The sequence below is a fragment of the Macrotis lagotis genome, chromosome X (assembly GCF_037893015.1).
Source record: "Macrotis lagotis isolate mMagLag1 chromosome X, bilby.v1.9.chrom.fasta, whole genome shotgun sequence".
Classification (NCBI taxonomy): domain Eukaryota; kingdom Metazoa; phylum Chordata; class Mammalia; order Peramelemorphia; family Peramelidae; genus Macrotis; species Macrotis lagotis.
The window spans coordinates 531,235,313-531,248,794 of NC_133666.1; the positions used below are offsets into that span (position 1 = coordinate 531,235,313).

At 37.5% G+C, this 13,482-nt stretch overlaps 1 pseudogene; it reads left to right on the forward strand.

Moving 5' to 3' along the window:
• Positions 1-12,223: 12,223 nt before the first annotated feature.
• On the forward strand, positions 12,224-13,074 carry LOC141502589 (alkaline ceramidase 2 pseudogene; annotated as a pseudogene).
• The last annotated feature ends 408 nt before the right edge of the window (positions 13,075-13,482 follow it).

Here is a 13,482-nt window from a genome sequence, read left to right on the forward strand (position 1 = left end):
ATCAACTTGGATGGAGGTTTCTAATAAATTTCCTCTACCTTGATGGTTCTGTGCTATTTAGCATTTCTTTTGTCAATGGCTAAAAGAAAACATTAGAAAGTCTAGTGACATAGTATTCCCTCTCAATCCGTGTCTCCATAATGCTCATAATGACTAGGAGAAATGACTGCATAGGAGAAATGAGAGAGGAAGAGTCAATGGAAGTGACCAGATGTGGTGGTCAAGTCTGATGCTGTCAAGATGAAGTCAAGGATGGGGGATGGAGGAAGGATTGACTTACTCTTGACTCCAAGAAATGAAAAACTGAATGTCTCTAGATCAGAAATACTAGGGTAGAGTGGTAAAAGCTTCCTGATTGAATCTTGCTATTGAGTTCCTTCATCTAGTTACATTAGTAATGAGTTAGCTATAATGAGAAGCAGTCATTACTCCCTGATAGTGAAAGGACATATGATACAAAAGCAATGATTAAAAGACCTTCAAGGGGGCAGCTAGGTGGAACAGTGGATAAAGCACCAGTCCTGGAATCAGGAGTACCTGAGTTCAAATCCTGCCTCAGACAATTAATAATTACCTAGCTGTGTGGCTTTGGACAAGCCACTTAAACCCATTGCCTTGCAAAAAAAAAAAACCTTAAAAAAAAGGGAAAAAAAGACCTTCAAGGCCTAGCCTTGGGTTCTCCTTGAATTTTTGATGTTTCACTGATATCTGGTCAATGGAGTTTGCCTTAAAGAAAGCAACTTCACACAGGATTAGATAGAACATACTAAACTTTGTTTTAATCCTTGAATTGAAACAATAAATGCAATTTATTAGTCAAAAATCCATCAAGAACTTCAGCCTGAACTAAGTTTTAAGCTTGTATTCCTTTTTTCTTGAATAGGAATCAATATCCAGGTCTACAGTACTTGAATATTTATTTAAGGAAAGACTCTCATTAGAAGCACAAGTCCAACATCAGATGAAAATCAGTTACTTAGTTTAGTAATTCTTCTCCATGATGTATATATTTCCCACCTCTCTAACCTTCCTCTTATTGTCTGTGATTGGAATATTCCTTTGGGGTCTGTCTAGTCTTCAGAGTATTGTTCTCAGTTTTGCCTACCCTGCTACCTATTATATCCAATGATTTTGGATACATTTGTTGCAGGAAATGAAGCTCCCATCTATACTACAGAATGCTCCTTTGAAATTTGGAGAAATTTTGGTAAATATGCTAAGATACAAGTTTGATGTCATACCTACATATTTATTGTGATATTAAAAAGCCTTGTACATTATCAATTCCTAATTAATGTATTTCAAAACTAAGTTCATTGAATTTGTCTTCATCATGTAGACAATTTCTTACTAAATTGAAGTACTTCAGGCCTTAAAAGCACTAATACCTATTAATATGAACTGAGGGCTCACACAGAATCATTCTGTGAACAGTCTGTTTTATTCTTTCTCATTCATATGCTCTCCTGGATGTCAATGTTTTCCATAAACTCATATCCTGCAAGTTGATACCAACTCTGAAATGTATACCTCCTCAGTACCTCTTGCCTCTGGGTGTATTGGATAAAATGGAGGGTGGACATTGGAAAGCTTCTTCCTTATCCTTTATTATTTAAGAAGGATTACTAGGGCAGTGACCTTATCATTCCCCATCCCAGATTCAGGATGCCATCATGCATCCTGTATGGGTACCCTCTCCCCTAAGACAATACCCTCTTTTCTTCTTTTCTTCTATTTAAGTCTTGTCTTTCCCCACATTGTGAGCTCCTTTAAGGGCCTTTGCCCCGCCCCCCCAAGCTTAGCACTTAGCCTAGTGCTTGACTAATAAAAGTATTTTGGCTAATTGCAAAGAGCAGTAATAAGAAAGAAGTGCAAAAATATGGTCACTGCCCTCAAAGGGTTCACATTCTAATGGAGGGAGGCAGCAAAATGTAAATAACTATACATGCAAAATATATCCTCAGAAGTATCTCAGAGGAAAGACATTAGTGGGGATGGGGAGAGACTATGCAGACATACAAAAGATGGAATTTGAGCTGAATCTTACAGGAAGCCAGGGAAGCCAGGAGTAAGAGATAAGGAAGGAGTGATTTCCAGGACCAGAGAACAGCTAATAAAAAAAACACAAAATGAGGAAATCAAGTGCCTTGATGAAGAATGGAGAGAAGGCCAGTTTCTCTGGACTGGGAGATATTTGGAGGTGAGGGAAGAGTAAGAAGACTTGAGTGATAGGAAAGGACCAGCTTATTAAAAGCTTTAGAGGCCAAATGGAAATTTTATATTTGATTCTGGAGGTATGGAAGTAACTGGAGATTACTGGGTCATAGAGTGGGTTGAGACAACATAATCAGATACATTTGGGGAAGATCCTTCCATCAGCTAAGTGGAAGATGAACTGAAGAGGGGAGAGACTTAAGGCAAGGAGATCAATGGGATGACTTATTGTAATAGGTCAGGAGAAAGATGATGTGTGAGTAGAGAGAAGAGAATGTAAAGGAAACATTTTAAAGGTAGATACAACCATATTAGACAAGGTATCAGATCTGTGGGTTGAGTGTGAATCAGGTCAATCAATCAATAAACATTTATAGTTTATGAAATGTTGCATATAGCATAAAGGCTACCAACTTAGGTGATTGAAAGGATGGTAGTGCTAGTTATAGGGAAATTGGGAGGAGGGGAGAGTTTAATGAGTCTGTTTTGGATGTGTTGAATTTGAGACGTCTATGGAATATACAGTTTGAGTTGTTGAGGTTGGAAATCATTCCAAGGTTTGGAGACTTTATTATGCTTCCTACCTTTCTTTTCCCACTTATAGAAGTGCCCATAGGGAACCAATAAGTCACTTTTCTTTAGGAATCCTGAATTTGAGTATTTTGTATATTTTATATAACCCAAGAGAAAGAAACCATGAAATTGATATTTTACTATAAATTAGTGAGTTGCATTCATTGTTTCTATGCAAAAAATAAAACATATTTTAGTTTATTCTATCCATTTCTTTGTAGAATCACTTTCTTTATGCTAAACTCAATGAAATATCCAAAATTCAGGGAAGACACAAAGACTGATAAGTAAGAGTTGAGAAACACCTGCTTAGATAAATTTTCTCCCTAAACTGCTGAGACTGGAGGAACTTGGAGGACAGAAGGTTGCTTACTTTTTGAAGATCATTGAAATATGGGTATTTCTCCATTGGCATGGAGCACCACAACTGACAAGGTGAAGCATGTGTTTTGACAAGGTTTTGACCCTATTTGTTGAACAGGTACAGGTTAGTGGCTGCCAGTACTGTCTCATGGTTAAACATAATTAATTTGTAGATGAAAAAAAGCTATAAGGGAAAGCTCACATTTTGAATGGAAGAATCAATATCCAAAAAAAAGTCTTGATAGGCTGAAACTATGGGCCAGACCTAATAAGCTGAAATTTAATGAAGATAAATAAAAAATGTTACACTTAGAATCAGAAAAATCTTTTCTCAAGTGCAACATGAGTGAACCATGGCTAGACAGCAATTTGAACAAATATTTATGCTCAATATAGGTCAACTGTACTCTATCGCAGAGTTTCTTTCAAGGGTGAGAGGGAGTATTTGTCATTCAGAATCACTGGATGAGGTTATGCCTCAGTCTCTATTCTTGCTACTCTATGGTATAAAGGGGAAAAACATAATCTTTTTCTTACTCTGGCACTGGATTCTAAATGATATGGCAAAAGTAGGAGCAACCTCCCTGTTATCCTCAGGCAAACTGTGGAAGGGACGAAATCTGTCCAGCTAAGGAAACAATCCCAGTCTTTTTGTGAGGTTAGAGTTTGATTTAAGTTGGAATAGAATCTTAAAACCTCTTCTTCTCACCCTCTTGTCTGTGCACATAAAAGATGATGATAGTTTTAAAGATTTCATAAAATTCGACTTGTTTAATGAATCCATCTTGTTCCTCAGTTTAGGAATGGGCCCTAAATCCAGAAAGGATTTGTCAACTCTGCTGTAGGAATTTGGAGAGAGGGAAACCACAATGGATTATATTAGGGAAGAAGTAAGTTAACTGCCTTTGAAGTATGAGTAGAGTTTGCAAGGATAAAAGGAGAATAAAGGTCATTCCAGGCTGGAGGAATTGGATAAGGAAAACCTTGAACATGGAACATGGAACTTTCAGGAGAGACTGACTTGATTGTAGTAGAGGTCAGTGGGAGATGGAATTTGAAATGTAAGGATAGAACCTTTCTTTGTAGAGCATATTTAATGTTAACTAGGGGATCCTGGATTTTATTCTGTAGGGCAGTGAGGACTATGGAAATTTTTTGAGCAAGGAAATGAGATAATGAAAACAGTGCTTTAAGAAAATTAAACTGGTAGTGGTGTAAGGGGTGAATTGGAAATGGGGAAACAGTAGGTGAAGAGATCTGTTTGGAAGTAGCCAGAATTGTCCAGGTGAGAGATTATGAGGGCCTTCATTATTCAGTTCTAGACCTATGGGGGGGGGGGAAGTATTCATATTTGCTGGTTTATAAAGAAAAAAAATTCAAGCTATGGTTACACAGACTAGACGAGTTACTACTGTTGACATTTTTCCAAGGAAGAGTTTTTAGCCCTGAGGGGAAATATATATCTATATCTATATATACATATACATATATATATATATATATATATATATATATATATTATATGAGAGATGGAGAGGGAAATGAATGCAAGATGATGTTATCATTTGGGATGACAATTAAAATCCCTACATATTTGTTTCAAGTTGCTACATTATGGATTCCTCATTTCTTCCCCCCAGCAAGATGATTTTATTCAAATTGTTTACAATGGATGTTAACTACAACCATACCTCATTACCAGGGTTATTTTAAGTAGAGGCCTCATTGTATGATGAACAGGAAGAAAAAGAAGCATGTCATAAACTGTCAAGACATCAAGTAGAAGAGACAATCAATCCTGGCCTCATTTCCCAGTCAGACAATTGGAGGGCATGCTTATTCTTAGGTAAGTATTTCCAGGACTCTAGGTTACAAGGGGCAACTGGGGAATGTATTGAATAAGTTGTCCCTAGCAAAAAGAAAATACAGCATAAATAAGTCACTGTATAGAGAGCAATAGCTGTAAGTTCAGTGTCTGTTGGCTGACTTCTGCATATACATTCCAATCCATGAACCCCATATCCAGTAGAAAAGCCTACACTGGGAGGCTAAGATCATGGGACCTAAAGTGTTTATTACCGCATTACTTGGAAACAGTTTGTCCTAGTTAGCTGAGATGGATAGAACACAGGGCCAAAAAGTTTAATGTCTTCAATCTGATCACTAAATGAGCCAATTAGCTTTGCATAGATTCTGTGAAAACCTCTTTTCCTTGGCTACCACTTATGCCCCCCAACTCTGGCTATCTATCTCACTAATATTGCCATTTCCAAGTCAGACCTAGAGACACTGAATTGTTCATCATATGCCCAACTCCACTCATCTTCTATCTATCAAAATAGACAAGGGAGTAGCTAGGTGACACAGCAGATAGAGCACCAGCCCTGGAGTCAGGAGTACCTGAGTTCAAATCCAGCCTCAGACACTTAATAATTACCTAGCTGTGTGACCTTGGGCAAGTCACTTAACCCCATTGCCTTGCAAAAAAAATAAGAAAACCTAAAAAAAAATAGACAGAGTTTAGTACCAAGATCTAAGGAAAATGTCATTAGTGTCAGAGTTGTACAATTGGGAAAAACCTTTGAATTTGAAGTTAGAGGACCCAAGTTCTTATCCCAGATACTACCTAGATAATCTTGGACAGGGCACTCAATACTTCTTGGCCACAGTTTCTTCATCTGTAAAATGAGGGAGTTGGATTAGATGGCCTTTAAGAACCCTCCCGGCTTTCAACCCATGACTATGACCTGAGTTTGAATCCTGTCCTTGCTCCTTAATAATTGTGTGACCTTGGGCAAGTCTTTTCATACTATGGTCTCAGTTTCCTTAACTATAAAATGAGATAATTAAACTGTGTGACCTTGAAAATCCCTTTCAGCTTTAAAGTTGAAAGTTTATTAAGATACAAGGGTTAGTTCCAAGTTTTGTGGAAGATATAAGTGTATAAATGAGAGATAAAAGGCAAAGGGATGGTTTGCCTATCTTTTTAACCAGAGAAATGAGGACCCTGAGAAATGGTTATGATCAATCACTCATACATAAATACAAGTCTACAAATGATCCTCTTGAAGAAAGAAAGTGCATATTGTGGATATAAAACAACAAATGTTTATTAATAATCTGCTCATAGTCCCAAGAATTTGTATATAGCAACTATACTCCTATTCCTCTTAGAACTAAGAATACAGGTTTCACAAGCATATATAGAGAGAGATATGTATACCAATTCTTCTTATTATTTTCCCCCAAAATTTTAAAATGTGTTTAAAATGGGGATTCTTTATATTTAGCATCCAAATGATCCTCTATTCACCTACAGGAAGTGCAAGATGGCAAACTATTACAGATCCAGTTGGTTAGACTTTGTCTTTGGTTAGACTAAGAATGAAACACAATCCAGTTTAGAGAGCTCTTATTGGACAAACCATTCAAAGCACTCTCAGTGTGAATATAAGAACAAATTTTTCTATCTTCTTTTCCTCCCTGTATTCTTCTATTCCTTTCTTTTTTCATCTCTTCTTCTCTCTCTTCAAAGTTAACTACCTCCTCTAGCACCTTCAGTGCTATCCAACTCTTATTCCATCCCTTCTGAAGTCTTTCCAATCTTTAGCCATCTCACATTTATTCATCAATCTAAACTCATCTGGGGGAAATGCCATAGCTCGATTATACAGATAATGATTCTAGAGAAACAAGGCAAAATATCTAAAATGGTCTGTGAAAAAATTCCTGCCCTGTCTTTATTAGTTCAAATTCCTTAGAACCTCTGCAAAAAATTCAATTTTGAATCACAATGTTTACTTATCTCCATCAATTTCATTTATATTCCAGTTCATTCTTAGAACTAACCTAGAGGATATTTGCCTTTAGTCCCCAAGGCTTTTTCCTGTTTTCTAAACTGTGAACCCTAACTTGCATTCCTGATTTTCCTAATCTGAGAGCATTTAACTGTTATAACTGATACCTGTTTCACTTTTCTCCTTTTGTCATTGTTACTAGACCTAAATGTTCAAATCAGAATCTACTCTTTTCTTTATTTTCCCCTACTTATCTCATAATTCAAATCAAAAAGTAGAATTTTCTAGGATTTATTATCAAAGAAGAGATAGGCAGATGACCTACTTGCATCACATTGAATTAGTACATCACTGTATGAGGCACTGTTGCTGGTACCAGGAGTGCTAATATTAAAAAATGCTTCTTTACTTTCACAGGAAGTTTGGAATCAGGAAAAGATCTTTATGATTTTCTGAAGGCAATCCAGTTTTGTTCAACTCTTAATATTATCCTCCTGTACTGCCCAAACCAGATATACATGCTGATAGACAAGAGACATTCTTTATTCACTTGTTGTTTCCCATGAAAAGTCAGGCCAAATTCCTTTGAGTGATGATAGATTCCTCCCAAGAGTCCATGCAATGTTTTGGGGCTTGAAATAATTAGTACAAAGTCATCCCCAAAGAAGAGCACCTGGAGGATCTCAATATCCTTGTTAACTTCCATTCTTTGCTGAATATCCTTCATCCCAGTGATCTCTTCTGCTAAACATTGATCTTTTTTAAAAATGATTTTTATTAAAGATATTATTTGAGTTTTACAATTTCCCCCCCTATCTTGCTTCCCTCCCCCCACCCCACGCCCACAGAAAGTACTCTGTCAGTCTTTACTTTGTTTCCATGTTGTACCTTGATCCAAATTGGGTGTGATGAGAGAGAAATCATATCCTTAAAGAAGAGAAGAGAAGTCTAAGAGGTGACAAGATCAGACAATAAGATATCTGTTTTTTTCTAAATTAAAGGGAATAATCCTTGAATTTTGTTCAAACTCCACAGCTCCTTATCTGGATACAGCTGGCACTCTCCTTTGCAGAGAGCCCCAAATTGCTTCCAATTGTTGCACTGATGGGATGAGCGAGTCCTTCAAGGTTGAACATCACTCCCATGTTGCTGTTAGGGTGTACAGTGTTTTTCTGGTTCTGCTCATCTCACTCAGCATCAGTTCATGCAAATCCCTCCAGGCTCCCCTGAAATCCCGTCCCTGCTGGTTTCTAATAGAACAATAGTGTTCCATGACATACATATACCACAGTTTGCTAAGCCATTCCCCAATTGAAGGACATTTACTTGATTTCCAATTCTTTGCCACCACAAATAGGGCTGCTACAAATATTTTTGTACAAGTAATGTTTTTACCCTTTTTCATCATCTCTTCAGGGTATATACCCAGTAGTGGTATTGCTGGGTCAAAGGGTATGCACATTTTTGTTGCCCTTTGGGCATAATTCCAAATAGCTCTCCAGAAGTGTTGGATGAGTTCACAGCTCCACCAACAGTATAATAGTGTCCCAGATTTCCCTCAACCCTTCCAGCAATGATCATTATCCTTCCTGGTCATATTGGCTAATCTGAGAGGTGTGAGGTGGTACCTCAGAGAAGCTTTAATTTGCATTTCTCTAATAATTAATGATTTAGAGCATTTTTTCATATGGCTATGGATTGCTTTGATCTCCTCATCTGTAAATTGCCTTTGCATATCCTTTGACCATTTGTCAATTGGGGAATGGTTTTTGTTTTAAAAATATGACTCAGTTCTCTGTGTATTTTAGAAATGAGTCCTTTGTCAGAATCATTAGTTGCAAAGATTTAAACATTGATCTTTTTTACTTATGTCTTGTCTTCTATTTATGAACAAAGAGTCTTTAAACAGGTTATTTCCAATTTTTACCTTTAAAAAAATCTTTAATGACTCTGATGTATGCATGGGAGTTATCTTGCTGTAAAGAATCAATAACATGTTATTTGTTCTACTGAATTAAACATGTTTTCTTAATCAACAAACAATATATTCTTATAATAGTTCTTACATTCTCACATATCCATGAAAAGATATAAGGACCAGAGGAAAAACCATGGAATAGATAACAGATTCTATAGTGAGGAATTAATGAAAATCATGGGCTAGAATGAAGTAGAAGAAAAAGTGTTGAAATACCATTTAGAAGTCTATTTTTATTGATAAAATCAGGTGTGTGTGTGTGTGTGTGTGTGTACACACACACACACACACACACACACACACATATATATATATATATGTATGTATATGTCGATAGCAAGATATTTCTTTCAACTGATCCTCATATAACATGGAACCAAGTGTCCTTCATCATTTTCAGAATCCTTCTCTGAATGCTTTCTGGTTTATCATTGTCCTCCTTAAATTGTGGTGCAAATAATTAAACATAATACTTCAGGAAAAGTCTGATGAGGGTAGAGAACAGAAGGATTATAATTTCTCTTTTCATGGAAGTTATGCCCCCTTTAATGCAGTCCAAGATAGCAATAACTTTTAGATGATACTATATGTTGATGACCCATATTGAGTTTGTAGCCTACTCAAACACCTATCCATGCCTCCCTATTTATGAATATTTTTTACACAAGTATAAGATATTAGTCCCTGTTGACTTTCACCTTATTAAATTCTGCCCAGAGCTCTACCCTGTCAAGATATGTCTGAAATCCAATTATGTTATCTAGTATGTTAAAGTCATCTATAAATTTAGTGATTGTGCTATCTATGTCTTTAAACAATAATTGATAAAAAATAATAATGGACATAAGATCAAGCACAGATGTCAGGTATACTATACTGCTGACCTTCTGCCCACTATTCTTTGAGTCTGGCCATCTAACAAGTTTTAAATCCCTCTAATTGTATTGTTGTCTAATCCACATTTCTTTATCTTCTCTACAAGAGAAATGTGAAATATGTAAACTCAGTCCCAAAACCCATTGGTAAGGGCTTCTCTCTTTATTACAGATCAATGCCCTGTACTTGTATGAGGAGATAGATAGAGTTGGTGAGAATGGAAGGGAGGAGAGCTCTTCAGTTCTCTTTAATCTTTGGGCTATCTTCAAATCTTTTTCCTAGTTCTCTTCAAACTTTTAGTTGCTTTGGATACTTCTGACTTCCAGTTTTGGATGAGAAGATAAGGAGGGCAACTCTACTTCAGGTTGCTAAAGGAAAAGACTCTTGGAAGAATTTGACATGGGAACAGCTAGCAGTTTTCATTATATCCTTGTCTCTTATTTGCTACCCTGCAGAATTCAGGGGACTTCCCCTTGGGTGAGATTTAAGACTCTCAATTGAACTGAGTTACCTCACTTTCAAATGGAAGAGCACTTCACTCCAACTACATTTGAATCTATTCTCTGCTGATTGTAATAATTTTAGTCTAACAATTAACACTAAGAAAACACAGATGTCGGGTGGCTAGGTGGCGTAGTGGATAAAGCACTGGCCTTAGAGTCAGGAGTACCTGGGTTCAAATCCAGTCTCAGACACTTAATAATTACCTAGCTGTGTGGCCTTGGGCAAGCCACTTAACCCCATTTGCCTTGCAAAAACCTAAAAAAAAAAAAACAAACCACAGGTGCTCCATCAGCCAGCACCACACCATCCATATGTGGAACCATCAATTACAACAAATGGAGAAGCTTTGAGTACTGTGGATAAGTTCACTTACCATGGCAGTGTCCTTTCCAGGGTGATACACATTGACAATGAGGTTGACACACGATTTGCCAGAGTTAGTTCAATACCTAGGAGACATCGAAAGAAAGTGTAGAAGAGAAGAGGTATTAGACTGACTAAAAATTGAAGGTCTACAGAGCCATTGTGGTGACCTCATTGTTTTATATATGTGAAATCTGGACAAGCTACCAGTGCCATGTTAGGAAACTGAATCACTTCCATTTAAATTGTCTTAGTAAGATTCTGAAAATCAACTAGCAGGAGAAGATATCAGACACTGAGGTCTTTTCTTGAGCTAAACTGCCTAGGGTTCCAACATTACTATGGAGAGTACAACTATGAGAGGTTCCAAAAGAAAGTATGGGAGAGAAGAGGTACTAGACTAACAACCAAATTGAAGATCTACAGAGCCATTGTACTGACCTCAATGCTATATGCTTGTGAAACCTGGACAGTCTACCAGTGACATGTGAGGAAACTGAATCACTTCCAATTAAATTGGATTAAATTTACCTTAGGAAAATTCTGAAGATCACCTGGCTAGAGAAGATATCAGACAATGAGGTCTTTTCTTAAGCTAAACTGCCTAGGATTCCAACATTACTACAGAGTGCAACTACAATGGACTGGGGACATTGTTAGAATGCCAGAAGTATACTTGCCAAAAAGACGATTTATGGAGAACTCATAGGGCAAGTGCTCACAAGAGGCACAGAAGAAGTGATAATGGGACATCCTGAAGGTCTTTCTTAAGAACTTTAGAAATAGCTGTACCACATGGGAGACACTGGCACAGGATTACCCAGTATGGTATGTCCATATCAGTGACAGTGCATACTCTATGAGATGAGATAATGTATCCACCCCAATTGTTCACATGGCCTATTTGTGCCCAACCTGTGGCAAAGCATTCTGAGTTTGTGTTGGTCTGATCATCCACAGTTGGACACACACTGAAATTTGTCTCAAACATAGTGATGTCATTTTGGTCTTCTTCAATAACAAAGAACAAAAACCATATCATTTGAAAAATATTCATGTATGTATATTTTCTCTGAATTCTATTTTTGCTATTATTTGGATAAATGGGTTTTTTTTTTAATTGCTATGTGTGTTCACTGGGGAGCTGGTATTTGGTAGGAAAGTCTTGGATATTAAACTTGGAATTCTCTTCTTTCCTAATGAATGAAATAAAATTTGAAAATATCATCTCTTAGACTTTCAATGTTTAAAAGAATAGATAGCTTTTATTCTTGCCCAGTACCTTCCTCTTTGAGGAGAACAGAATGGTAGCCTTTGACTCCAATTTTCTGCTTTCCTCTTGGGAGAAATTAAAGTCTCATTGGAGAAGGATGGGGGAGAAGAGGTTAGAGATGTCTCTTCATTCCACACAATGATTTTCCTATTTTATATAGGGGTCAGCCCCTTAGAACATATAGGACCTCACCACAGATATTTTATTTAAAATATTAAAACTGCAGCAGAAGGCTCCGGGTCAGGCAGTGCTCTCCTCCCTCTGGAGCCAGAGCCCGGAGCCATGAATGCCCAGCATTTCTGGGCCCAGCTGAAGGCCGGCAGCTCGGAGGTGGACTGGTGTGAGGACAACTACGCCATCGTGCTGGTCATCGCGGAGTTCTACAACATGATCAGCAATGTCTTATTTTTTATTTTGCCACCCATCTGCATGTGCTTATTCCGCCAATATGCAGCATGCTTCAACAGTGGCATATATTAATATGGACCCTATTTGTTGTTGTTGGAATTGGATCAATTTACTTCCATGCAACTCTGAGTTTCCTGGGTCAGATGCTTGATGAACTTTGCTATTCTGTGGGTGTTGATGTGTGCACTGGCTATGTGGTTCCCCAGAAGGTACTTACCAAAGGTCTTTAGAAATGAAAGGAGAAGGTTCAAAGCTGTGGTCTGTGTCCTGTCTGGAGTCACTACATGTCTTGCATTTGTGAAGCCAGCCATCAACAATATCTCTCTGATGACTTTGGCCATTCCATGCACAGTGCTGCTCATTGCAGAACTAAAAAGGTGTGACAACTTACGGGTCTATAAACTGGGTCTCTTCTCCAGGCTTTGGTGGACTCTAGCTCTCTTCTGTTGGATCAGTGACTGGGCCTTCTGTGAACTCTGGTCCTCCTTCAGCTTCCCCTATCTGCATTGTGTGTGGCACATCCTCATTTGTCTGGCTGCCTATCTGGGTTGTGTCTGCTTTGCATACTTTGATGCTGCATCAGAGATTCCAGAGCAAGGTCCTGTCATCAAATCCTGGCCTAGTGAAAAATGGGCCTTCATAGGAGTCCCCTACGTCTTCCTCCTATGTGCCAACAAGAAATCTCCAGTCAAGATCACATGATGTAAAAGTTCAACAGCTCTGGATTTTTCCTATTTATTTTTTTCTCACTTACCGTGCTTAGTTAATGATCATGACAGTCAAGGAGATATGAGTCTGTCTCTTTTTATTTGTTTGGACTTTTTCACTCTTGTCTGTTCAGAACTTGTAAGAATTCAACAATGTACAGTAAGAAATGCATTTTTTTCCCCTTTAAGAAATGCATTTTCCTCTTTCCCTTGGAAAGGAAGAAAATTGGGTTTTGGTGTTTTGTTTTGTTTTTTTTTTGAGAATGAAAATACTCACAAGTAGAATTTAGGTTAACCCTGGGAGCTTCTTCAGGTTTTATTTTTAGATGCCCACTATCCCTTACTACTGGCTCATGAATCTTAAAACACTTTGATAATAAAATGTCTTGTTAGAAAAAAAATATTAAAACTGAGGCAATATCTACA